General features: G+C 41.4%; 1 protein-coding gene and 1 pseudogene across 4 annotated transcripts in view; both read left to right on the forward strand.

Annotated features, from left to right (window-relative positions):
• Positions 1–27,932, forward strand: part of DIPK1A (divergent protein kinase domain 1A) — a 128,854-nt gene that overhangs the window by 31,880 nt on the left and 69,042 nt on the right. The window lies entirely within an intron of this gene.
• Positions 23,119–24,183, forward strand: LOC125130033 (high mobility group protein B1-like; annotated as a pseudogene).

A 27,932-nucleotide genomic window follows, 5' to 3' on the forward strand; every position in this document is an offset into this window, starting at 1 on the left:
CATAAAGACACAGACTCTTCCCAAGTTTAAAGATACAGAATTTCTTAATTATATTTTCAATCCAGTTCTAACCTCATTTTACTTTGGTGACTCTGAGACTTAAAATACACAGTTCTTTAAAAAAAAAAACCAAAACGCTGTTATGTATGGGGTCACAAAAGCAATGTATATCACCATTTCTAGCAAAATATTGATGGAGAAAGAGCCTATGACTTTCAAGTTTTTGAAATGGCTTCAAGGTTTAAGGTACAGGCAACATGGTCCTTTTCATAATGTCTATAGAGGTAGTAGAAAAGTCCACGGAACATTGAACTGAGAGTCCTGAGACCTGCACCAACTAGCTTTGCGATTTGGAGCAAATGACCTACCTTCTCTGTGCTTCATTTTGCTTGTGTGTAACATAGGGAAATAGGGCTAGAATTATATCTGTCTCTTTAGTAAATAACTCTCATGAATGCAAAAGGCGAGAAGTTAGGCAGAGCAGATTTGTCGTCAGAAGTCTTTGGATGTGAAAATGACCTGTGCATTACATTCTTTTTTTTTTTTTTAACCTTCTTTATCTTGACACCACTAAGTAAGCACAGACTCGCCAACCAGCCATCAATCTCCTTCCGTAGAACAGCCACTGCTGTCCATGTATAGAAGTCTGGAGAAGGGCCAGATTTTATTTTCGCCAGAAGTACTCTTGGCAAATCTGTATCCCTAGAGATGACTGTTTAATTTTGTGGGGCAGTGCATGGTTTCGTAAAAAAGAAAAGGAATGCTGAACTCTTTCATTCTAAATGTTCTCAGAGATGACTCCTGTTCATTTGTTTCCGTACTATCTATGCCTCAAGATGTGTTGAGTGGAGGTGAGCCAAAATGAAATAAAAAGAGGAAGGTGAGAAACCATATGCACAGTATATGCTGCCTCTGGAAATGAACTGAAGCTGTGGGAGTTACATATGTGTTTACATATATTGAAAACATCTGATATATGTATATAGTGTTAAATGTCTTGCCAGATTTGTCATTTTAGACATTCTTGTACTAATGTTTTCATTTTGAACTATTCTCTTAGTGGTAAATTGGTTTTTAAAAGCTTCGTTTTGGGGAAAATTTGCATTTTTTAACGGATATTTCAAAACTCTCTCATTATTTTGCCTTCCGGAAATAGAGATAAAAGTACTTGAATTTGAATACAGTTTCCACAGCTTTTTATTTATTTGTAAACATCCCAGTTAACAACTGGATGTAAAATTCAGTTTGAGAAAGTTTATTTTGTGACTGAAAGTTAAATGCTAAAAATTAAATACCTGGGAGTTCCCATCATGGCGAAGTGGAAACGAACCCGACTAGGAACCATGAGGTTTCGGGTTCGATCGCAGGCCTTGCTCAGTGGGTTAAGGATCCGGCGTTGCCGTGAGCTGTGGTGTAGGTTGCAGACACGGCTCGGATCCCATGTTTCTGTGGCTCTGGCGTAGGCCGGTGGCTACAGCTCTGATTAGACCCCTAGCCTGGCAACCTCCGTATGCCGCGGGTGCGGCCCTCAAAAGACAAAAAAAAAAAGTTAAATACCTGAATTTCGTAAGCTGTCGGAATACATCCTGTTGAAGTTGGTTTAGCTAAAAAGTCAGTTGTGTGTTACCACTGATCTTTAGCCTTCGTTTTCTTTAGTTCTTTCAATCTTTCAGATTCCTTTAAAATCCTTTCTTCTAACTTTGGTATCCATTTATTTAAAATCCTGCTAATGCCGCTTCCTTATCATCTCTCAGATCTCACCTTTCATTCTGTTTGTGTGGGTCCATCCTCACCCGGCTGGGGGGCTGCTGCAGCCTCGAAGCCGAGCCGTGACCTTTGTGCTCCCTTTCAAACTGTTAAACGAAAATCCAGATTAATCTTTAAACATCAGTCTTACCAGGCTGTAGATCTGCTTGGGAATCTCAAAACCTCATAGTTCAGTTCTCAATACTGTCAAGCCTTTAAAGCCCTCTCTATGTGGTCCTTTCTTTTTCATCCAGCTGAATTAATCCAGCAAATACTGTTTGGGGCATCTGTGTCAAAGATATCAGGCAAAGGTTAAAAATAAATAAAATCAAGCTTCTTGCGAATGTGTCACATCAGCCTTAACGTTAACACGTCCAGGATGTTTTTTCTCTTTAGATCCTTGTTAGGCTTCATTCCATTCCGCTTAGACTCTTCCCGTTGACGGTGTCACTGGGCTCCTCTTCGCCACATTCATCTCGCAGTTTCAGCCCGGATTGTGCATTCATGGCATTTGGTGCTGTGGACTGTGCCTGCTTTGTTGACGCATTTTCCTTCCGCAGTGTCTAGCTATAGAAAGTATTGACATAGTCTATTTCTTCTGGGAAATTTCTTTTAAGTAACAGAGGTTTCTTTTCTTTCTTTCTTTCTTTTTTTTTTTTTTGTCTTTTAGGGCCGCTCCCACGGCGTGTGGAGGTTCCCAGGCTAGGGGTCGAATCAGAGCTGCAGCTGCCAGCCTACAGCATAGCCACAGCCACACCAGATCCGAGCCGCATCTTCGACCTACACCACAGCTCACGGCAACACCCAATCCTTAACCCATGGAGCGAGGCCAGGGATTGAACCCGCAACCTCATGGTTCCTAGTCAGATTTGTTTCCACTGCACCACAACGGGAACTCCCAAAGGTTTCACTTTATTGATCTTCTTTATTTTAAGTTATTTTCTATTTTTATTAGTTTCTGTGTTTATCCTTCCTACTTGTTTGGTTTTTGTTTTTTTTTTCCTGGTTTTGTTTTTCTGTTTGTTTTGCATTTGTTTTCCAGCTTCTTGAGGTGTACATTTAGCTTTTTAATTTTTTAAAAATAGAATATTTAAAAAATTTTATGGAAGTATAGTGGACTTACAATGTGTTAGTTTCTGGTGTGTAGGGAAGTGATTCAGTTTTATATGTATACTTTTTCATATTATTTTCCATTATGGTTTATTATAGGATATGGATTATTGTTCCCTGTGCTATATAGCAGGACCTTGTTATTTATCTGTTTTATATATAGTAGTTTATATCTGCTAATCCCAGACTCCTAATTTTTCCCTCCATCACCCCCTTTGGTAACCATAAGTTTGTTTTCTATGTCTGTGAGTCTATTTCTGTTTTGTAAATAAGTTCATTTATATCATATTTTAGATTCCACATATGAGTGATATTATATGGTATTTGTCTTTCTCTTTCTGACCTACCTCACTTAGTATGATCATCTCTAGGTCCACCCATGTTGCTGCAAATCACATTATTTCATTCTTTTTTATGGCTGAGTAGTATTCCATTTCTCTGTGTGTGTGTGTGTGTATGCACTCCACATCTATATTCATCTATTGATGGACATTTAGGTTGTTTCTATGTCATGGCTCTTGTATATAGTGCTGCTATAAACACTGGGGTGCATGTATCTTCTCAGATTATAATTTTGTCTGGATATATCCCAGGAGTGGGATTGCTGGATCATATGGCAGCTCTAGTTTTAGGTTTTTTTTTTAAAAGAACTCCCATACTCTTTTCCATAGTGGCTGCACCAATTTACATTCCCACCAATAGTGTAGAAGGTTCCCTTTGCTCCACAGCCTCTCCAGCATTTGTTATTTTTAGACTTTTTTTTTTTCTCTTTTCTAGGGCTGCTCTCACGGCATATGGAGGTTCCCAGGATAGGGGTCTAATCGGAGCCGTTGCTGCTGGCCTACGCCAGAGCCACAGCAATGCAGGATCCAAGCCACTCTGCGACCTATACCACAGCTCACGGCAACACCGAATCCTTAACCCACTGAGCAAGGCTAGGGATCAAACCAGCAACCTCATGGTTCCTAGTTGGATTCGTTAACCACTGCGCCACGACGGGAACTCCATTTTTAGACTTTTCGATGATGGCCATTCTGACCGTTATGAGATGATACCTCATTGTACTTTTGATTTGCATTTCTCTAATAATTAGTCATGTTGAACATCTTTTCATGTGCTCATTGGCCATGAAAGTCTGTATGTCTTCTTTGGAGAAATGTCTATATCGGTCTTCTGCCCATTTTGGTTGGTTGGTTTGGGGGATTTGTTTTTTAGGGCCGCACCTGCAGCATATGGAAGTCCCCAGGCTCGGGGTTGAATTGGAGCTGCAGCTGCTGGCATATGCCACAACCATAGCCACGCCAGATCCAAGCTCTCTCTGTGACCTCTACACTATAGCTCGTGGCAACGCCAGATCCTTTAACCCACTGAGTGAGGCCAGGGATTGAACCTGCGTCCTCATGGATACTAGTCAGGTTATGAACTTGCTGATCCACGAGGAGAACTCCCTCTTCTGCCCATTTTTGGATTAGTTGGTTTTTGATATTGAGCTGCATAAGGTGTTCGTATATTTTGGGTTTTTTGGGTTTTTTTTTTTTTTGTCTTTTTTGCCATTTCTTGGGCTGCTCCTGGCATATGGAGGTTCCCAGGCTAGGGGTCGGATCAGAGCTGTAGCCTCCGGCCTACGCCACAAGCCATAGCAACTCGGGATCTGAGCCGCGTCTGCAACCTACACCACAGCTCACGGCAGCGCTGGATCTTTAACCCACTGAGCAAGGGCAGGGATCAAACCCGCAACCTCATGGTTCCTAGTCGGATTCGTTAACCACTGCGCCACCATGGGAACTCCAGGTTTGTATATTTTGGAAATTAAGCCCTTGTCAGTCACATCAGTTGCAAATATTTTCTCCTATTCCCCAGCTTGTCTTTTTGTTTTGTTTGTTGTTTCCTGTGCTGTGCAAACGCTTATAAGTTTGATTAGGTCCCATTTGTTAAAAATAGATTATTTTTGAAGAGCAGTTTTATATTCACTGCAAAGTGATCAGAAAGTGCAGAGTTCCAACATACCCCTCCCCCCACAACCTCCTCCACCACCCACATCCCCCACCAGAGGGGTGCATTTGTTACTATTGGTGAACCTGCCGGACACATCATTATCACCCAAAGCCTATAGTTTACATTAGAGTTCATTCTTGGTTTGGACAAATGTATAGTGCTAAGTATCCACCACTGTAGTGTCATATACGGTAGTTTCACTGCCCGAGAAGCCCTCTGTATTTCACCTGTTCATCTCCCCCTGTACCCTAAACCTTGGCAACCTCCGTTCTTTTTACTGTCTCCAAGGTTTTGCCTTTTCCAGATGTCATGCAGTTGAAATCATATAGTACCCAGCTTTTTCAAATTGGCTTGTTTCTCTCAGTAATAGTCCTTTAAGTTTCCTCCATGGCTCTTCGTGGCTTTATAGCTCATTTCTTTTTAAGACTGAATAATATTCCTTTGTGAATGTACCGCAGTTTATTTATCCGTGCCCCTCTCGAAGGGCATCTTGGTTGTTCCAGGTCTTGGCAACTATGAATAAAACTGCTATAAACATCCATTTGCAGGTGTTTGTGTGAACATACATTTTTAGTTATTTTGAATAAATACCAATGAGCATGATAGCTGGATTGTATGTATTGTGTGGTATTATAAGAAACTGCCAAACTGCCTTCCAGAGTGGCTATATCATTTTGTTCCACATGTTTGCCATTATTTTGTATTATTGGTGTTTTGAATTTTAGCCATTCTGCTAAGTACATATTGGTATCTCATTGGTGTTCTACTTGCAGTTTTCTAATGGCATGTGATGTGCTTACTTGCCGTTCATGTATCTTCTTTGGTGAGGTATCTTTAGATCTTTTGACTCTATAATTTTCAAACATTTTCTGACCCATGCCTTTAAGACTGTAGATTTCTCTACTAGTGTTTTAGTTGCTTCTCTGTTTGTATATTCTGAACCCTTCAAATTTTGTTGAGACTTTCTTTATACCTCAGCACTAAAAAAAAAAAAAAAAAAAAAAAAAGTTCCACACATGCTTGAAAATAACCTGTAGTCAACTGTGTTGGGTGAATGTTTTGTATTAGATCAAGTTTCTTAATCATGTTATGTTGTTCAAATCTTTTCCAATCTTACTGGGGTTTTTTTGTGTGGTCTACCTATCCTATCAATTTTTGAGAAAGATGTTTAAATTTTTCTACCACTGTTGTGAATTTGTTTAGTTCTCTTTGTAGTTCTGTCATTTTTGTTTTACGTATCTTGAGGTTGTATTATTAGGAGCCTCTTGATCTAAAAACGCTGTATCTTCATGATGCTTTCACATTCGTTCCCTTTGAAAGTTTCCCTGGAAGTCCCCTTTGTCTGGTACTAATATAGCTATATTTTCAGCTATGGTGCCAGCTATAGCTACACCAGATTTCAGTTTATATTTGTTCAGAGTAACTTTTTCTATTGTTTTTACCTTGATCCTTTCTATATTCTTAAATTATATGCAAGTCTTACGAATTTTGTTGTGTTTTGTTTTGATCTAGTCTGAAAATCGTAGTCTTTTAACAGCCTGATAATCTTTGTTTTTAACAGGAACATTGTTTATTCGTATTTCATATTGTTAACCGATCTGTTTGAGTTTAAATATATTATTTTGTTTTGACTTCCTTAGTTTATGTAATGCTGCTGTCTTGGAACCAAGAAAGACAGTAGCATTTCTTTTAGGGTTTTTGTGTGTGCAGGGGGGAGTCACTTTCTGTTCACCACTTAAATGCTCATGTTCCCCAGGTCCTCGTTATTTGCTTTTTATTTTTCTTACTCTGTTTACCTGTACCTGCTGACTTTGTTCATACTTACAATTGAACTACTGTTGAACTCACAATTGAACTTACGGAGCTCCAAGCCTGTGCATTCAGCTGCCTCTTGGACTTTACCACCTGGAAATCCTCTCTCTTCCCCAGACTCCTCATATCTAAAGCCATTCCTTCTTTTGCTCTACAACTGGTCCTCTAATCATATTCCCTAGATTGGTGAAATCACTACCATTCCTTTCTCAGTGTATCTCTGTCTTTGCTCCCTGCATACCCAGTCTCCAGGTCAATGGAGCCATTTCCTTTCTATTTCCAAAGCCTCTGCCTTATTTTAGGTCTTTATCCTAATTTCCCTACTTTGTTACAATAGTCTTCTAAATGATCTCGATGCATTTCTTCTTACATTACTACATTTTATTTTCCATTGCTTTCAGAATGTTGAAGGGTTTTACACAGAAGGATGATATCAGACTTGCATTTTAGATACATAACCCTGAAAACGTCTGTTGAACAAGGCAGATTAAAGACATCTAATGTCCTCCCATCTCTAGTAGATTCTCCTGACAATGACTTTCCCACTTTTTTGCCCATAACCTGTAGTAAGAAATAGGTCTTATACCATGACCAGTACACACACACAAGTAACAAACACAAGTTTCCTAACAGTACTTAACCTTTTCCACTTCCTTTCCTGCATTCCGCTGTGCTCCTATCTAAGCCGTTTCATTTTTTGAAATGCTGGTCAACCAAGTTGATTTCACTACCTTTAGTTTGAAAATCTCTGTACAAGATTACGTCTCTTCCAGCTGATCTTAGACGAAGGAGCATCGGCAATCCAATGGAGAAAGGATAGCCTTTTCAACAAATGGTGCTAGAACAACTGAATATCCTTGTGCAAGAAAGTAAATTTAGACACTAACCTGACACCTTTCGCAAACGTGAACTCCAAGTGGGTCATAGACCTAAATGTAAAACACACAATTGTAAAACTTCTAGAGGATAAAAAAATATAGGCAAACAATCTAGGTGACTTTGGGTTTGTCAGTGAGTTTTTAGATTCAACACCAAAAGCATGATCATGAAAGAAAAAACTGGTTGGACTTCAGTAAAATTTAAAATTTCTGCACTGCAAAAGACACTATTAAGAAAATGAAAAGACAGCCCACAGATTGGGAGAAGATAATGGTAAAAACATATATCTACAATATACAAAGAACTCTTAAAACTCAACAGTAGAAAAGAAAAACACCCAATTAAAAGCAGACAAGGATCTAAACAGACCCCTCATCAAAAAAGAGATGCAAATAGAAAATAAACATATGAAAAAATGCTCATCCTATACCTTAGGAAAATGCAAATTTAAACAATAATGAGATGCTACTACCCACCTATTAGAATAGCCAAAATTCAAAGCACTGGCTGTGCCAACTACTGGCAGGGATGTGGAACAACCAGAACTCCTGTGGCTTATGGGAATGCAAGATGATAGGGCCACTTTCGAGACATTTCGACAGTTTCTTACAAAGCAAACATAGCCCTATACCATACGACCCAGCAATCATGCTTCTAAGTATTTACCCAAAGTAACTGAAAACTTATGTCCACACAAAAACAGAAACATAGATGTTTCAGCAGCTTTATTCATAACTGTCCAAACTTGAAAGTTACCAAATGTCTTTCAGTAACTATAATAGTATCCAAATACCAGAATATTATTCAGCATTAAAAGGAACAGGCTAACAAGCCACAAAAAGACAGGGAGAAAACTTAACTGCATATTTGTAAGTGAAAGAAGACGGTCTGAAAAGACCACATACTGTGTGATTCCAACTATACGACATTCTGGAAAAGGTGGAATTCTAGAGGCAGTAAGATTAAGAGTGGTTGTCAGGGGTTGGAGGTAGGGAAGGATAAACGAGTAACGCACCGGGGATCTTTAGCACAGTGGGCTTATTCTGTGTGACACTAATGGTAGATGCATGACATTATGCATTTGTCAAAACCCATAGACCTGTACAAAGCAGAATGAGCCTTAGTATAAACTGTGGACTTTGGTTAATGTGTCAGTATTTGTTCATTAATTGTAACAAGAGTACCACACTAATATAAGATACTAATGGTGGAAATGAGAGGAGGGAAGAGGAGTATATGGGAACGCTATACTTTCTGCTCAATTTTTCTGTAAATCTAAAAGTGCTATAAGAAATCTGGAGTTCCCGTCGTGGCGCAGTGGTTAACGAATCCGACTAGGAACCATGAGGTTGCGGGTTCAGTCCCTGGCCTTGCTCAGTGGGTTAACGATCCGGCGTTGCCGTGAGCTGTGGTGTAGGTTGCAGACGCGGCTCGGATCCCGAGTTGCTGTGGCTCTGGCGTAGGCCGGTGGCTACAGCTCCGATTTGACCCCTGGCCTGGGAACCTCCATATGCCGCAGGAGCAGCCCAAGAAATAGCAACAACAACAAGAACAAGACAAAAAAAAAACTTTTTTTTTTTTTTTGGTCTTTTTGCCTTTTCTATGGCCGCTTCCCACGGCATATGGAGGTTCCCAGGCTAGGGGTCTAATCGGAGCTGTAACCACTGGCCTACACCACAGCCATAGCAACATGGGAGCCAAGCCGCTTCTGCAACCTACACCATAGCTCACGGCAACGCCGGATCCTTAACCCCATGAGCAAGGCTAGGGATCGAACCCGCAACCTCATGGTTCCTAGTCAGATTTGTTAACCACTGCATCACAATGGGAACTCCAAGAAATCTTACTTTTTTAAGTGAAGAAAAAGTATATCCCTCAATCCATTCAATCAACAAATATTTGTTAGATTGTACACTCGGAATATTTTTTTAAAATCATACTCAATTGTTTTATTGATATATTGGTTCACAAGAGATTCTTTTTAAATTACTTAATGAATTTTATTACATTTATAGGTGTACAACAATCATCACAAACAAATTTTAAGGCATTTCCATCCCAAACCCTCAGTGCATCCCCTCACCCCCAACCTGTCTCATTTGGAAACCGTAAGTTTTTCAAAGTCTGTGAGTCAGCATCTGTTCTGCAAAGAAGTTCAGTCTGTCTTTCTTTTAATTTCTATATGTAAGTGATAGCATTTGCTGTTGGTGCCTCACTGTCTGACTGACTTGACTTAACATGATAATGTCTAGGTCCATCCATGTTGCCGCAGTTGCCTTTATTTCATTCCTTTTAATGGCTGAGTAATATTCCATTGTGTATATGTACCACATCTTCTTGATCCACTCCTCTGTCGATGGACATTTAGGTTGTTTCCATGTCTTGGCTATTGCAAATAGTGCTGCAATGAACATTGGAGTACATGTGTCTTTGCGAGTCGTGGTTTTCTCTGGATCGATGCCCAGGAGTGGTATTGCTGGATCAAATGGGAGTTCTATTTTTAGTTTTCTGAGGCATCTCCATACTGTTTTCCACAGGGGTTGCACCAATTTACAATCCCACCAACAGTGTACTAGGGTTCCTTTTTCTTCACACCCTCTCCAGCATTTATTTTTTGTAGACTTTTTGATGATGGCCATTCTGGCTGGTGTAAGGTGGTACCTCATAGTGGTTTTGATTTGCATCTCTCTAATAATGAATGATGCTAACATCTTTTCATGTGTTTTTTGGCCATTTGTATGTCTTCTTTGGAGAACTGTCTGTTTAGATCTTCTGCCCATTTTTTGATGGGGTTATTTGTTTTTTGGTATGGAGCTGCAGAAGGTGTTTATAAATTTTGGAGACGAATCCCTTGTCCGTCGATTCACTTGCAAAGATTTTCTCCCATTCTGTGGGTTGTCTTTTCATTTTGTTTAGGGTTTCCTTTGCTGTGCAGAAACTTTTAAGCTTGATTAGGTCCCATTGGTTTATTTTTGTTTTTATTGTCAATACTCCAAGAGGTGGATCTGAGAAGATGTTGCTGTCATTTATGTCAGAGAGTGTTTGGCCTATGTTTTCCTCTAAGAGTTTTATAGTGTCTGGTCTTATATCTAGGTCTTTAATTCATTTGGAGTTTATTTTTGTGTATGGTGTTAGGGAGTGGTCTAAGTTCATTCTTTTCCATGCGGCTGTCCAGTTTTGCCAGCACCACTTATTGAACAAGCTGTCCTTTCTCCAGTGTATATCCTTGCCTCCTTTGTCATAGATGAGTTGGCTATAGGTGCGTGGGTTTAATTCTGGGCTTTCTATCCTATTCCACTGATCTGTATTTCTGACTCTGTGCCATTACCATACGGTTTTGATGATTGTTGCTTTGTAGTATAGACTGAAGTCTGGGAGCCTGATTCCTCCAGCTCCATTTTCCTTTTTCAGGATGTCTTTGGCTATTCTGGGTCTTTTGTGCTTCCAAACAAACTTTAAAATATTTTGTTCGAGTTCTGTGAAAAATGTCCTTGGTAATTTGATAGGGATTGCATTGAATCTGTAGATTGCCTTGGGTTGTATAGTCATTTTGATAATATTGACTCTTCCAATCCAAGAGCCTGGTATGTTTTTCCATCTGTTTGTGTCATCTTTGATTTCTTTCATCAGCATCTTATAGTTTTCAGAGTAGAGGTCTTTTGTCTCTTTAGGTAGGTTTATTCCTTTCCTAAGTATTTAATTCTTTTGGATGCAATGGTAAACGGGATTTCTTCCCTAATTTCACTTTCTGATCATTCGCTGTTAGTATATAGAAATGCAGCTGATTTCTGTGTATTAATTTTGTATCCTGCAACTTTGCCAAATTCATTGATGAGCTCTAACAGTCTTAGGTCTTTAGGTTTCTCTAGGTATAGTATCATGTCATCTGCAAATAGTGATAGTTCTACTTCTTCCTTTCCAATTTCCAAGATTCCTTTTATCTCTTACTTCACTGATTGCCATGGCTAGGACTTCCAAAACTATGTTGAATAGTAGTGGCAAGAGCGGACATCCTTGTCTTGTTCCTGATCTCAGTGGGAATTCTTTCAGTTTTTCACCATTGAGAATGATGTTTGCTGTGGGTTTGTCATCTATGGCCTTTATTATGTTGAGGTAGGTTCCCTCTATGCTCATTTTCTGAAGGGTTTTTATCAGAAATGGGTGTCGGATTTTGTCAAAAGCTTTTTCTGCATCTATTGAGAGGATCATATGGTTTTTATTCTTCAGTTTGTTAATGTGGTGTATCACACTGATGGATTTGCAGATATTGAAGAATCCTTGCATCCCTGGGATAAATCCCACTTGATCATAATACACAATCCTTTTAATGTATTGTTGGATGTGGTTTGCTAGTATTTTAGTGAGGATTTTTGCATCTATGTTCATCAGTGAATTTGGCCTGTAATTTTCGTTTTTTGTTGTATCTTTGTCTGGTTTTGGTATCAGGGTATGGCAGCCTCATAGATAAGTTCGAGAGTGTTCCTTCCTCTGCAATTTTTTGGAATAGTTTCAGAAGGATAAGTGTTAGCTCTTCTCTGAATGTTTGATAGAATTCACCTGTGAAGCCATTTGGTCCTGGACTTTTGTTTGTTGGAGGTTTTTTAATCACAGTTTCAGTTTCAGTTCTTGTGATTGGTGCGTTCATCTTTTCTATTTCACCTTGGATTAGTCTTGAAAGATTGTACCTTTCTAAGAATTTGTCCATTTCTTCCAGGTTTTCCATTTTATTGGCTTATAGTTGCATTTAGTAGTCTCACGATCCTTTGTATTTCTGTGATGTCCGTTGTTACTTCTCCTTTTTCATTTCTAATTTTAATGATTTGAGTCCTGTCTCTTTTTTTCTTCATAAGTCTGGCTAGGGGTTTATCAATTTTGTTGATCTTTTCAGAGAACCAGCTTTTCGTTTCATTGATCTTTTCCATGGTTTTCTTTGTTTCTATTTCATTGATTTCTGCTCTTTATGATTTCTTTCCTTCTACTAACTTTAGGTCTTATCTGTTCTTCTCTCTTGAGCTGCTTTAGATATAAAGTTACCTTGTTTGTTTGAGCTTTTTCTTGTTTCCTGAGGTGGGCTTGTAGCGCTATAAACGTTCCTCTTAGAACAGCTTTTGCTGTGTCCCATAGGTTTTGGAGTGTGGTATCTTTGTTGTTATTTGCTTCTAGGTATTTATTAATTTCCTCTTTGATTTCTTCAGTGATCCATTGGGTGTTTAGTAGCATGTTGTTTAGTCTCCACGTGTTTGTGTTTTTTGCAGTTTTTTTCTTGTTGATTTCCAAGTCATATAGCATTGTGGTCGGAAAAGATGCTTGATATGATTTCAATTTTCTTAAAGTTACTGAAGCTTGATTTGTAGCTCAGGATGTGATCAACCTTAGAGAATGTTCCATGTGCACTTGAGAAGAATGTACATTCTGTTGCTTTGGGATGGAATGTCCTATAAGTATCTATTAAGTCCATCTGGTCTAATGCTTCATTCAGGGCCTGTGTTTCCTTATTGATTTTCTGTCTGGATGATCTGTCCATCGCTGTAAGTGGGGTGTTAAAGTCTCCCACTATTATTGTGTTATTGTTGATTTGCCCTTTTAGGGTTGCTAGCAATTTCCTTATATATTGTGGTGATCCTATGTTGGGTGCGTAGATGTTTAAAATTGTTATATCTTCTTCTTGGATTGATCCTTTGAGCATTATGTAGTGTCCTTCGTTGTTTCTTAAAATATTCTTCATTTTAAGGTCTATTTTGTCTGATATGAGTATTGCTACTCCAGCTTGCTTTTGATTCCCACTTGCATGGAATATTTTCTTCCATCCTCTCACTTTCAATTTGTATGTGTCCCTAGAAGTGAAGAGGGTCTCTTGAAGGCAGCATGTATATGGGTCTTGTTTTTGTATCCATTCAGCCAGTCTGTGTCTTTTGGTTGGGGCGTTTAGTCCATTAACATTTAAGGTAATTATTGATATGTATGTTCTTACTGCCATTTTATTAATTGCTTTGGATTTGTTTTTGTTGCTGTTTTTTCTTCCTTTCTTCTCTTGTTCTCTTCTCTGGTGGTTTGATGACTATCTTTAGCGTTGTATTATGAGTTGATTTTTCTTACTTGTTTGTGTATCAATTGTAGATTTTTGGTTTGCAGTTACTCTAAAATTTTGATATAGGAGTCTATATATATATATACAAGATTGTTTTAAGTTGTTGGTCTCTTAATTGCAAGTGCACCTCCAGTGTCCTGCATTTGTACCCTCCACTTCTCACGATTTCTGATTTTGGTGGCATAATTGTGTGTGGATGATTTCGTACCTTTACTGTATATATACCTGTACTGGCGAGCCTTGTCATTTGTGGTATTTTTGTTTCTTGGTTGTGGCCTTTTCTTTTTTGCCTAGAGAAGTTCCTTTACTATTTGTCGTAAAGCTGGTTTAGTGTTGCTGAATTCTCTTCGCTTTTGCTTATCTGTAAAGCTTTTGATTTCTCCTTCAAATCTGAATGAGAGCCTTGCTGGGTAAAGTAATCTTGGTTGGAGGTTTCTTCCTTTCATCGTGTAAGTATATCATGCCCCTCCCTTTTGGCCTGCAGAGTTTCTGCTGAAAAATCTGCTGATAACCTTATCAGGGTTCCCTTGTATATTATTTGTTTCTTTTCCCTAGCTGCTTTCAGTATTTTCTCTTTGTCTTTAATTTTGGTCAGTTGATTAATATGTGTCTTGGTGTATTCCTCCTTGTGTTTGTTTTATATGGTTCTCATTGTATTTCTGGGATTTGAGTGAGTAGTTCCTTCCCCATGTTAGGGAAGTTTTTGTATATTATCTCTTCGAATATTTTTTTCTGTCCCTTTTTCTCTCTCTTTTCCTTCTGGCACCCCTATAATACGGATGTTGGTGCTTTTCATGTTGTCCCAGAGTTCTCTGAGACTCTCTTCATTTGTTTTCAATCTTTTTTCTCTTTTCTGTTCCGCATCCGTAATTTCCACTAATCTGTCTCCCACCTCACTTATTCGTTCTTCTGCCTCCTATATTCTGCTGTTAGCTGCTTCTAGTGAATTTTTAATTTCAGTTATTGTATTTTGCATCTCTTCTTGTTTAAGTTTTTATCTTGTATTTCTTTGCTCAGTGTTTCCTGTAAATTATCCATCTTTGCCTCCAGTTTATTTCCAGTGTTTTGCATTATCTTCAGCATCAACAGTCTAAAGTGTTTTTCCTGGAGGCTGAAAATCTCCTGATCACTTAGCTGTTCTTCTAGGGTTTTTTTTTCTTTTCCTTTCTCCGAGTTATAGTTCTCTGTCTTTCCATTTTTATAGGTTTTTGGTGTGGTGACCTTTTCGCAGACAAAAGAGTTGTAGCCTCTCTTACTTCTGGTGTCTGCCCCCCCTTGTGACTGAGGTTGGTACAGGGGCCTGGCTGTAGGCTTCCTGATGGGAGGGACTGGTGCCTGCCCACTGGTAGGTCGGGCTGATTCCTATCCCTCTGGGGGGTGGGGCTTTGTCTCTGGGTGAGATTAAAGGCAGCTGTGTGCCTGGGGACTCTTTAGGCAGCCTGTTTACTGATGGGTGGGGCTGTGATCCCACCTGGATTGTTGTTTGGCCTGGGGCTTCTCAGCGCTGATGGGATGGGCCAGATTTTCCCAAAATGGCCACCTCCAGAGAAAGGAATGCCGATGAATATTCCCAAGAGCTTTGCCTCCAATGCCTTTTCCCCCACAACAAGCCACATTCACCCCGTTTTCCCAGGAGATCCTCCAAGAACTGCAGTCAGGTTTGACCCAGATTCCTATGGAGTCTTTGCTTTGCCCTGGGACCCAGTGCACGTGAAAAGTCTATGTGCACCTTTCAAGAATGGGGTCCCTGTTTCCCCCAGTTTTGTGGAGCTCCTGCACATGAGCCCCACTGGCCTTCAATGCCAGATGCTCCAGGGGCTCTTTCTCCCAGTGCCAGATCCCCAGGCATGGGGGTTTGACATGGGGCTCAGAACTCTCACTCCTGTAGGTGAGTCTCTGTGATACAATACTTTCCAGTCTGTGGGGCTTCCCACCTGGGAGGTATGGGGTTGTTTATATCACATAATCACCCCTCCTACCTCTTGACGAGGCCTCTTCTTTGTCTTCTGGAGTAGGACTTCTTTTTGAAAGTTTCCAGTCCATTTGGTTAAAGGTTGCTTAGCATTTGGTTGTAATTTTGTTATTTTTAGGAGAGAAGTTGAGTTCCAGTCCTTCTATTCCACCACCTTAATCCTGTCCTGCGAATATATATTTTTTTAAAACATTGGATTGTATTCTAATTGAGTGAATTGTATGATATTTAAGTTGTATTTAAATAAAGCTGTTTTTAAAAAGCCAAGGGAGGAGTTCCCGTCGTGGCTCAGTGGTTAACGAATCCGACTCAGAACCATGAGGTTGTGGTTTTGATCCCCGGCCTTGCTCAGTGGTTCGAGGATCCAGCATTGCCGTGAGCTGTGGCGTAGGTTGCAGATGAGGCTTGGATCCCAAGTTGCTATGGCTGTAGCCTAGGCTGGTGTCTACAGCTCTGATTGGACCCCTAGCCTGGGAACCTCCATATGCCGTGGGTGTGGCCCTAGAAAAGACAACAAAATACCAAAAAAAAAAAAAAAAAAAAGCCAAGGGAGAGATCAAAATGGAATATTAAAATTTTTTTCTCAGCTAACCCCAAAGGAGGAACAATGAAACAAAAACAAAAAACAAATAGATGATAGAAATAGAAAACAGATAGCAAAATGGCAAATGAAAATCCAGCCAAATCAAATGTAAATGTTGACTAAACCCTGCAATTAAAAAGGCAGAGATTGTCAAACTGGCTAAAAAGCATGAACCACTATGAGTTGTCTACAAGGCATGCACTTTTAACACAGAGACGCAAGGCTGAAAATAAAAGGATGGAAAAAGATGAAAAGATATGTTCTGCAGACAGGAATCATTAGAAATTTAGGAGTGCTGTTTGAATAATGGTCAGAAATCACATCGTGGCACAGCGGAAATGAATCCAACTAGGAGCCATGAGGTTTCGGGTTCGATCCCTGGCCTCGCTTATTGGGTTAAGGATCTGGCGTTGCCCTGAGCTGTGGTGTAGGTCACAGATGCGGCTTGGATCTGGCATTGCTGTGGCTCTGGTGAAGGCTGGCAGCAACAGCTCCAATTAGACCCCTAGCCTGGGAATCTCCATATGCCACGGGCACACGGCTCTGAAAAGACAAAAGACAAAAAAAAAAAAAAAAAGGACAGAAAAAATAGACTTCAAAACAGAGTATTATCAGAAATAAATGGGGACTTTTTTAAAATTTTTTATTGAAGTATAGTTGATTTACAATGTTGTGCCAATTTCTGCTATCTATCTTCCCTTTCTTTCTTTTTTTTTTTTTTTTGTCTTTTTGCTATTTCTTTGGGCCGCTTCCGCGGCATATGGAGTTCCCAGGCTAGGGGTCGAATCGGAGCTGTAGCCCCCGGCCTACGCCAGAGCCACAGCAATGCTATCTTCCCTTTCTTATATTATCTTCTATCGTGGTCTACTCCAAGAGACTGGACATAGTTCCCTGTGCTGTACAGTAGGGTCTCGTTGTTTATCCATCCTAAATGTAATAGTTTGTATCTACCAACCCCAAACTCCCCGTCCACATACCTCTCCCTCCCCCTCGGCAGCTACAAGTCTGTTCTCTATGTCTGTGAGTCTGTTTCTGTTTTGTAAATAGGTTCATTCGTGCCATATTTTAGATTCTATATATAAGTATTATTGTATGGTATTTGTCTTTCTCTTTCTGACTTACTTTACTTAGTGTAAGAATCTCTCGTTGCATCGTTGTTGCTACAGATGGCATTATTTCCTTCTTCTTTATGGCCAAATAGTATTCCATTGTGTATATATACCACATCTTCTTAATCCATTCATCTGTTGATGGACATTTGGGTTGTTTACATGTCTTGGCTGTTGTGAATAGTACTACAATGAACATAGGGCTGCATGTTTCTTTAGGAATTAGTTTTTTCTGGATGTAGTCCCAGGAGTGAGATTGCTGGATCATATGGTAGCCCTATATTTAATTTTCTGAGGAACCTCCGTTCTGCTTTCCATAGGGTTGTACCAGTTTACATTCCCACCACCAGTGTAGGAGGGTTCCCTTTTCTCCACATCCTCTCCAGCATTCGTTAGTTGTAGTCTTATTAACAATGGCCATTCTGACCAGTGGAGGTGGTGTCTCCTTGTGGTTTTGATTGGCATTTCTCTAACAGTAATGCGGAGAATCTTTTCATGTGCCTGTTGGCCATCCGTATATTTTCTTTGGAAAAATGTCTGTGTAGATCTCCTACCCACTTTTCATCTGGGTTGGGTTTGTTGCTGTTGTTGTTGTTGCGTTGGTATGAATTATTTGTATATATTTTGGAGATTAAGCCCTGGTCAGTTGGATCATTTGCAGCTATTTTCTCCCATTCCATAGGTTGTCTTTTTTTTTATGGTTTCCTTTGCTGTGCAAAAGCTTGTACTTTTGATCAGGTCCCATTTGTTTGTTTTCATTTTTATTTCTATTGAAGTAGGAACATTTTATGATGACAAACCCCCAACATAACAGGAAGACATAATTACATATGTGTATGTTCCTAGTAATGTAACTTTAAAATAGATGAAACATAAAACTGACGAAACTGAAGGAAAAAGGATTCAAATCCACAGTCATAGTTGGAGATTTTCACATCCCTTTAGAGTAATTAATTGAACAACTAGGTCAAAAGTCTGTACCGATATAGAAGATCTGAATAGCACTATTAACCACCTTGACCCAATTAATATTTATAGAACCCATCACCTAGCGATTATAGAATATAGAATCTTTTCAGGTATCCTGAAACTTTTACCAAGGTAGACCATTTATGGGGCCATGAAACAAGTCTGAATAAGTTTCTAAACATTAAAATCTAAGGCAGTATGTTGTGGCATCACAACTGAATTAAATTACAAGTCAATAACAGAAGGGTATCTAGAGGATTTCCAAGGATTTGGAAATTAAACAGTGTGTTTCTGAGTAATGCGTGGATCAAAAGAACATCACAAGGGAAACCGGAAATGTTTTCAGGTGAGGGACAATGACAAACAAACATGTTAACATTTGCGAGATACAATGAAAGCATTGTTTAGAGGGGAACTTATAGCTTTAATAGTTCATATAGGCAACCTCAGAGATACTGTGGGTTCAGTTCCAAACCATTGCAGCAAAGTGAATACTGCAATAAATTGAGTCACACAAATGTTTTGGTTCCCCAGTGTATATAAAAAGTTATGTTTACACTATACTGTAGACTGTTAAGTGTGCAATAGCATTATGTCTAAAAAAATATATGTATACCTTATTTTTAAAATTCTGCCCCCAAAATGCTAACCATCGCCTGAGCCTTCAGCAAACTGTAGTAATAACATCACCATAACAAATATAATAAAGAAAAAATTTGAAGTATTTTAAGCATTACCAAAACATGACACAGAGAGACAAAGTGAGCAAATGCTGTTAGAAAAAAAATGGTGCTGATAGAATTGCTTGACCCAGGGTTGCCAGACACCTTCAGTCTCTAAAAAATGCAGTATCTGAGAAGAGCAATAAAACAAGGTATGCCCGTATTGAAAGGAAGGAATGGCTTCAGTTTATTTTTTTATTTTTTATTTTATTTTTTTGTCTTTTTGCCATTTCTTGGGCCGCTCCCGCGGCATATGGAGGTTCCCAGGCTAGGGGTCTAATCAGAGCTGTAGCTGCGGGTCTACACCACAGCCACAGCAACGCAGGATCCGAGCCATGTCTGCGACCTACACCACAGCTCACGGCAACGCCGGATAGTTAACCCACTGAGCAAGGGCAGGGATCGAACCCGCAACCGCATGGTTCTTAGTCGGATTCGTTAACCACTGTGCCACGACGGGAACTCCGGTTTCAGTTTATTTTGTGCATTTCCAGAAGCTAGAAAAATATAAGCAAAGTAAACCCATGATGAAAATTGAGATAGCAGATATCAGTTAAATAGAAAACACAGGAGTTCCTGTCGTGGCTCAGTGGTAACAAACCCAACTGTGTCCATGAGAATGCAAGTTCAATCCCTGGCCTCAATCACTGGGTTAAGGATCTGGTGTTGCCATGAGCTGTGGTGTAGGTTGCACATGCAGCTCGGATCCAGCGTTGTTGTGGCTGTGGTATAGGCCAGCAGCTGCAACTCTGATTTGACCCCTAGCCTGGGAACTTCCATATCCTGCAGGTGTGGCCCCCAGACAAAAAGGAAAAAAAAAAGAAGAAGAAGAAAATGGACAACCGAGAAAATAAACAAAGCCAAATGAATTCTTAAAAAAAAATAAAATAAAATAAAATTGAAAAAAACCCTGAGAAGTTCATTTGTGGCACAGTGGTTTAAGGATCTGGCTTTGTCACTGCAGCTGCTTGGGCTCAGTCCCTGGCCCCAGAACCTCCACATGCCACAGGTAGGGCCAAAAACAAAAAACCTGGGAAGACACAAGTTATCAATATTGGAAGAGAAAGAGGAGTATCATCAGGCGTTCCCGTTACAGCTCAGCGCTAATGAATCCAACTAGTATCCATGAGGATTCAGGTTTGATCCCTGGCCTCGCTCAGTGGGTAAAGGAAGGATCTGGCGTTGCTGTGAGCTATGGTGTAGGTCACAGACACGGCTCAGATCTTATAGGCCAGCAGCTACAGCTCCGATTCAGCTCCTAGCCTGAACTTCCATATGTCACAGGTGTGGCCCTAAAAAGACAAAAAAAGAAAAAGAAAAAGAAAAAGAGGAGTATCGTCATAGATTCATAAACTTTAAAAGAATAATAAGGGAATTCTAAGAAAAACTTACAGCAATAAATTTGACAACTTGAAGCAGAAAAATTCCTGGAAAAACAGAACTTGCCCAACTAACATAAAATGAAATTAAGATCTGAAGAGTCCTGTCAAAGACTGTTTAAGAAACTGAATTTGTAATAACAACCTTTCCCTGGAGTTCCTGGTGGCACAGCGGTTAAGGATCTAATGTTGTCACTGCTGTGGTATCGGTTCCATCTCTGGCGTGGGTACTTCTGCATATTGCAGACACAGAAAAACAAAAACAAAACCCAAACCCAAAAAACAAAACAAAACAAAACAACAAAAAAAGCATTCTCCCAAAGAAAACTCTAGGCTCAGAGAATATCACTGGTAAATTATATCAAACATTTATGAAAAAAAACTGTAACAACCTTACAAACTCTTTTAGAAAATAAAGAAACCCTTAGCAACTAATTTTGAAAGCATAATCCTGATACTAAAACATAGTAAAGACATTACAAAAAGTTGCAAAAAATTTATGAGAGCTTTATGTCTTATAACATAGACATAAAGCTCACTAATAAAATATTAGCAAATTGAACCCAACAATGTATCAAGCATTAATACAGCATGACCAAGAGGGTTTTATCCTGGTAGTGTAAGACTGGTTTTGTATATGAAAATAAATAAACATAATTACCACATCAAGAGGATAAAGAAAAAACATCTGATCATCTCAACATGATCAACATGATGCAGCAAAAACAGTTGACAAAATTCAGCATCCGTGCTTGATACCTGGATCTGGAATTAGAAGGGCACTTCCTCAGTCTCATAAAGGGCATCTACAGAGTACCTTCAGCTAACATCATTCTAAAGGGTAAACCACTGGACACGTTCTTCTTAAGACCTGGAGCAAGGCAAAGGTACCACACTCACAACTTCTACTTGACATTTTCCCGAGAGTCCTCGCCAGTGCAGTAAGCCAAGGAGAAGTCAGAGGAATAAAGATTGGAAAGGAAGAAGTAAAAACTGTTCCTAAGCACAGATTATGTATATAGTAAAAAAAAAAATTCTAATGAATCAACCAAATTATCATCAATCAATGAATTTAGCTTAGCATAGTCTTAAGATACAAGGCCTATAAAAATATTAATTGTATTTTTGCATATATATGTATATGAGATTTAAACACCAATTATATTTCAGTAGCATCAACAATAAAATACTTAAAAATAAATTTCCCTAGCACAGCTCTACACTGAAAAGTACAAACTACCACTTAAGAAATTAAAGATGCAGACACATGAAGGTACATAATTTTCATGGATTGGGAGCCTCAATATTGTTGACATATCACTTCTTCCAAATGAATCTGTAGGTGCCAGGCAATGCCAGTCATAATCCCAGCTGGTTTGTTTTGTAAATAAAAACAGATCAGCTGCTTCTGAAGCTTATGTGAGAATGCCAGGGACTTGGTATAGCCAAAATAATGTTGAAAAGAACAAAGCCGGAGGACGTATTCTCATCTTGGCTTAGTTATAAAGTGACAATAAGCAATATACCGTGGTATTTGTATAAGGAGAGACAAATAGAGGGGTAGAAATAGGGTTCTAGAAATACGCATTAGTCAATCGATTTTTGTTAAAAGCACCAAAGCAATTTAATGGAAAAAAGAAACTTCGCAAGAAATGGTGCTGGAACAACTGGCTGTCTAAAAAAAATAATTAACCTTAATGCCTACATTACACACTACACAAAAATTAATTCAAGGTGAACCAGAGACCTAAGTATAAATATTAAAACTATAAAGCCTTTAAAAGAAAATATATGCGGTTTTTTTGCAACTTGAGAGTCAAGCAGAATTTTCTAAGGCACAGAAAGCAATAACACTAAAAGAAAATAAATTACTGCCACAACTCAATAAATGACACCTGCCCCCAAAGACTGAAAAGACCTGAACGAACACTTCTCAAAAGAAGATACTATAAGAATGGCTAATAAGCATAAAAATACAAAACACCATTACTTGTCAAGGAAATGCAAGTTAAAATGCAGTGAAATACTTCCTATTCCCTAGAATACCGAAAACAGGAAGATTGAACATACCACATGTTGGCAAGAATATGGAGCAACTGGAATTTTCATACATTGTGGGTGGAAATTTTTTTGGTCATTTCCTAGGTAAACATACAGCTGCCCTTTAACCCAGTCATTCCACTTCTCCGTGTTTATGCAGGAGAGATGGAGACATTCCACAGAGAGACGTGCAAGAGTGTTCAGAGCATGTTTGTCCACGGTATGTAAAACTCGCAGCATCCGCATACCCACCACCGGGAGAATAAACTGCTGTGGTTGTGTACCGCTCCCCAGTAAAAAGGTGTGTGCTACACACATCCGCAGACGGATGACTCTCACAGGCGTAAGACTGGATCCCAGACACCCGGTGTTAAGGAACATGCGGAATGAGTTCATGTACATGAAGTTGGAGAAGAGGCAAAAGTCGTCTCTGTCGGAAAGGAACATTGGAACAGAGGTCGCCTAGGACTAGCGGTGACAAGCTACAGATCGACGACGAAGGAACACGAGAGCACATTCTGGGGAAATGCAAGTGTTTTGTTTCTAAACGCGTCGCGGGCTGTACGGCTGTGGCCATTATTTCGTTGAGGTCTGCGCTCCGGCTCCCGCTCTCCCAGCCACTGCGGCGCCCCGAGCCCCCCAGAGACGGCGCCGGGGCGGGGGCGAGCCAGCCGGGCCCGGGCCCCCCTGTGCCTCGCTGAGGGGAAATGATGAAACACGGGCAAAGGAGATCCCACGGAGCCCAGAGGCAGAACGTCCTCCTGTGCCTTCTCTGTGCACACCTGCCGGGAGGAGCATGAGCAGCGGCACCCAGAGGCGTCCGTCCGTCAGCGCCTCGGGGTTTTCTAAGATGCGCTGAGTGGCGAAGACCAAGCCTGCTAAAGAGAAAGGCAACCCCAAGACACGGCAAAGGCCGACCAGGCCCGTGACGGAAGAGAAGACAAAGGGGACGCAAAAAAAGAAGGTCTAGGGTCCCAGTGCACCCAAGAGACCTCCCTCGGCCTTTTTCTTGTTTGGTTCTGAAGACCGTGCGACAGTCAAAGGAGAACATCCTGGCCTTCCCATGGGTGATGCTGCAGAGAAACGGGGACAGACGTGCAGTGACGCCGCTGCAGGGACAAGCAGCCTTGCGACGAGGAGGCCGCTGAGCGGAAGGAAAAGTACAGAAAGGATATTGCTGCCTAGGGAGCGAAAGGGAAGCCCGATGCAGTGAAAAGGCGCGACCTCAAGGCTGAAAAAAGCGAGAAAAAGAAGCAAGAGGAGGAGGATGAAGAGGAAGAGGATGACAAGCAGCGCAGTTTTTTGTTTTTTGTTTTTGTTTTTCCCTTGGCTATAAAGCATTTAACCCCCCTGTACAGGACGCAGTCCTTTTAAAGAAAAATTGAAATGTAAGGCTGTGTAAGATGTGTTTTTAAACTGTGCAGTGTCTTTTTTTGTCTACACATTACCGAATGTGTCTTGAGGTGGCCCTGTCCTGGTGCTATTTTCACTAGCCACTCACCTTGCCTGGTACAGTGTGGGGGGTGTGAATTGGCGTGGAAATTTAAAGCAGCTTCTTGTTGGTGCACCGCGCAAATGAGGTCTATATGAGGCGGTAGTTTTCTCATCTTCGGTTGTCTCTGATGCAGCGTATATGAAATAATTGTTGTTCTGTTAACTGAATACCACTCTGTAATTGCAAAAAAGAGAGAAAAAGTTGCAGCTGTTTTGTTGGCATTCTGAATGCTTCTAAGTAAATACGACTTTTTTTGTATTAAAAAAAGATTCGTGCCTTTCCATTTGCAGAAATAACAATCAAGTAGACTCTGGGAGACCATGAAGCGATGTGTGGTGCAAAGGCAGAATCTCAGCATGTGGAAGCTGGATGGCGAGTGTGTGGGGGTTCGTTGTATCCGTCTCTTTATTTTGTATAGATCTGAAATTTTCCATGATAAAAAGTTGTGGGTTTTTTTTTTTGTTTGTTTGTTTTGAGTTCCTGTTGTGGCGCAGTGGTTAACGAATCCCACTAGGAGCCATGAGGTTGTGGGTCCGATCCCTGGCCTCACTCCGTGGGTTAAGGATCCGGCGTCCCCGTGAGCTGTGGTGGAGGTCGCAGACGAGGCTCGGATCCCGCGTGGCTGTGGCTGTGGTGTAGGCCGGTGGCTACAGCTCCAATTAGACCCCCCCCCTTTTTTTTTTTTTTCGAGCTATAAACTTTATTTCTGTTGAAACTAATTAGAGATGGTTTTTTGACCTACCCCAGAGGGAAAGCTGCTAGACGCCAGGAATTAGATCAGGAGTCGTGCTCGTCAGCTGTACGGCTGTGGCTGCAGCAGGGGATCCACTCGCACCTACGGTGACAGCATGGGGCCGGTGGCGGTCCGCAGCGTCTGTCTGTTGTCCAACGCTACGTCTAGATGTTTTTGTCATCCTCAAACGAGAGGTCACACAACAATATGGGGCTTGTAGAAACTTTTAGAACAAGCGAGAGGGAACATCAGCCTGAAGACCTAAAGGAAGAGCAACTCTGAAATTATTTATTGTAAGAATTATAAGAAAGTAAAAATTTTTTCTGATATCCCTCGCTGATGCAAGAAGACAAGGCTTTTAGGAACTGAAGCCTAAAAGCATAAGGAACAAACAGGAAACAGGTTGAGATGCAAAGGCGGCAGAAGGATGGGTAGATCTAGGCAGACACCACGCAGTGGCAGAAAGAAAATGCAAACTAGAGAGAGTGAGAGTGGGATTCACCTGAGGCGTGCGGAAGCGATGCTGTGGAAATCACAGTTGCCGAGTGCGCCAGGCCCCCAGGGGAAAATAAGAGAGGAAAACTGTGGGAGAGGTGGTCGCTGCGGACGGCATCAAACGTCAGCAGGGGAGCTAAAGTTTTCCCGGGAAAAAGTGGCCACGAGGGAGGCTCGGACCCTGCTGCATTTAGTTTCGTTCCTGAAGGGAACAGACATCTGTGTCTCCCAGGGGTCAGAACTGTGTGGACAGTCCACATAACCCTGAAAATCAGAACAAGACAGTGGACTGGAAAGCAAATCAAAACCAAGACCGTGAGGACTGGACATATGTCATGAAAGGCGCGCAGACTTCCCGGAGGAGGACGTGAGCAGGAGGCCGTGCCCAGTGCCTAGTGGCATCCTCACCCCGGGAAGCCACTGTGTTGGAGCTGAGCTCACTGAGGCATCTGCAGGCACGTGGCCGCGGTGCTTTCTGAGCTAAACTCAAAGGCAAACAGTGTCCCGAGGAGGAGTTGACATCCCTCCCCACCCCCACCCCTCCCAGACGGAATCGTGTCGTTGGGCACAAACAACTCCTCGGGAAAACCCTCTCCCTCGGGCGCTGTTTACTCCAAGATTCAGAAGCTCAGACAGGAGTACAGGGCAATAACATTAAAAGAGAAGAAAAGAATAACTTCCTAGAAAAAAAGACTGAAAGGAAACTCTTCCAAATGTTAAATAAATTAAATGATTCCTTGAAGGCTCTATGATTTTTTAATCTTTGACTTTCTTGTATTCTTTAGCTTTTGAATGGAGCATGTTTAAAAAAAATGAAAGAAAAATTGGTGAAACTTCTGTTACTAAGCAAAAAGGCATGTGCAGTAATGGAAAAAGAGGCGGAAAAAATAAGATGACTGCAGTTAACCCAGAGAACGCATGTATTGTGCAAAGTGCAGTGAAAACAGTGTAAAAGGGAACATCTGACACATTCATCTTTTTCAGTTTCAAAATTCTTCGCTTTTAAAAGCAGATCATAAAACAAACGGGAGGTCGCCCTGCCCTTGTGCAGTGACCTCCAACCCGAGGTGAGCAGCAAGACCCCGTGCTGGTGGCCTTCACGCCTCGTGGGTGGCCAGGCACATGGAGAGCCGAGAGGCTGAGGACAGGGACCCCTGGTCCCTGGCCTTGTGCCCTTTGTACCCGGCTCGCTTGTTCTCTTCAGTGGCCACCCTGGTTTGAGACGTGACAGCAGAGGCTGGATCAAGCTTTTAGTCCTGCCCACGCTTCGCAGGCCTCCTCTCTAGCGACTGGCCACGCACCCCATCCCCCTCCTTCTCAGGAAACTGAAGGGAGCATCAGAAACGGGCGGCCTTGCCAGCTCTGGACAGGTCACGGGCGCTTCCCGTCTTCCAAGGCTGGGCAGCGCGGGCTGAAGCCTGGGGACCGACCACAGCGGCTCCCGTCCTGCTTGAAGATCCCTCGGTGGCGAGTTCCCTGCGGTGCTGCTCCTGACTCAGGAGATCCTACCCCCCGACCCCTTGTCTGTCCGCCTCCGTAGCCCCTCACCTTGGACCCTGCTTGCCTCCCACCAGCCTCGAGCAGCTGGTCTTTCTCGGAACGGTGGTTTTGCTCCTGAGCCCCTCTGCCCACGGCTTCGGCCTGCGCTCACCCCTCCCCCTGAGTCTGGTGCCTGGGTCCCACTCCCCCATGCTCCTCAAGGGCACTTAGAATATAGCAAAGTCCTTATTTTTTTAAGTCTCTGTACCACCAGGCTCTCCTCTTAACTAGTAAGCCTGTTTATAGCACCTTACTTTATTTCACTTTTTTATTTTCACACAAACATTTTCTGTCACTATCCCCTGGACATGGTCTGATATTCTCAAGCCTTGCATTCTAGTTTCAGTTTCTTTTTTTCTGGGAAGTCTTTCACAATTTTTCCATCCTCCGTGTGTATAACACTTAAAAACTAAAACACATAATTGCTTTCTCAACACTTATAACCTCTTGCGGGCTGGAATAGGGTCTCATACTTTTCTTATGCAACACAGGACAAAGCACGCTAGGATTGCAAATAGTGATAAACTGTCCCTAACAGCAGCAAGTAAATATTTCTCTGGCTCCGCATTAGCCTCCCAATTGTGGAAACTCTGGCTTCCTTCAAACTCTTTCTCAACTAGTTCAGAGAATCTCCAGGGACGGTTCAAAGCTGCTTCGCAATACAGTTCTCCAGCCTTCTTCCCGGGGAGCCGTTTCCCCCAGCCTGTGTCCACGAGTGTGTCTCTCTGCCCCCACATCCCACACCCCTTTTCTTCCTGTTCCACTCTGGCTGTTGTGGTCTCCCCAGGCTCTGATGTGCAGTGTCCTAGTTCTTCTTTTGGGCTCTTCATGTGGTCCGGTTCATGTCCGTATTGCCTGTCTTTCCGACACCGACCCACTGTCGTACCCCAGCATATGTGCTGGGATGCGCTTGCCCTTACACTGAGTACATTCCTGGGAGGATACTTGAGCCACAGAGCAAGAACCCACCAACCAAACATATTGAGACATTGTGATTATCCAGGATTGAACCCAGGGACCATCTCCTCCAGGGAGTCTTTCCTGAGCCACACCTCCCCCTCCCCCAGCTCACCTCCAATTAGATAATATATGTCTCTTCTTTGTACCGTGGTATTCTGAACATGTCCTAGACATAGTTTTTATCATGTTATATGGAAATCATCTTTTTATGAACCTGATTCCCCAACTAAACTATGAACCCTTTCAGGGAAAGAATCATGTCCTGTGCACCTTTGACTTCTGAGTGTCTGGCTTAGTTCTGGGCAC

This window comes from Phacochoerus africanus, chromosome 6 (genome assembly GCF_016906955.1).
Source record: "Phacochoerus africanus isolate WHEZ1 chromosome 6, ROS_Pafr_v1, whole genome shotgun sequence".
NCBI classification, from domain to species: domain Eukaryota; kingdom Metazoa; phylum Chordata; class Mammalia; order Artiodactyla; family Suidae; genus Phacochoerus; species Phacochoerus africanus.